The following is a 604-nucleotide window of genomic DNA, read 5'->3' on the forward strand; positions in this document are numbered from 1 at the left end:
AAAACCCAATTTCCTTCCCAGATCTGAATTATCTAAGCAATTGACAGAAAATTAAAGAAGAAGTAATAGAAGAACAGAATTAGAATTGGATTATGCAGAAAACAAAGTGCAAAGAGTTTGAATGGGAATTGGGACAGAATTTCCCCAATTTCACACACCCAAAACTCAGAAACAGAAGAGTAGAATTGCCCAAGGGAAATGAGGAAGGAGATCAGTCAATTCTCCCTTGATCCTCTTAGTGCTCGGACAAGTCTCTCAAGAAAGTATTCAAAAGCTCCTAAAATAAAAGTAAAAATTCAAAGCTCAAAGTAAAGGTCCTAATTACATCAAACTAACTCCTATTTATACACTTTCTATTCTTGGATAATGGGATTTGGATGGGCTTTTGAATTGGTGAAGAAATGAATTCAAATGAATTTTTAATTTGAATTTCGGCCCAAAAAGTCACTCCCAGGAGGCTGCCCTGCCCTTGTGGAGGGCAGGGCAGAAAATTGAAGCTTGGTGCGTGGATTTGGTGCGGCCATGGTGCGAGTCTGGCACGAGTTTGGTGCGCCAGAGGCTGCCCTGCCCGCGCCAAGGGCAGGGCGGGAAAGTTGGTGCTGCC

This window comes from Arachis duranensis, chromosome 8 (assembly GCF_000817695.3).
Source record: "Arachis duranensis cultivar V14167 chromosome 8, aradu.V14167.gnm2.J7QH, whole genome shotgun sequence".
Lineage (NCBI taxonomy): Eukaryota > Viridiplantae > Streptophyta > Magnoliopsida > Fabales > Fabaceae > Arachis > Arachis duranensis.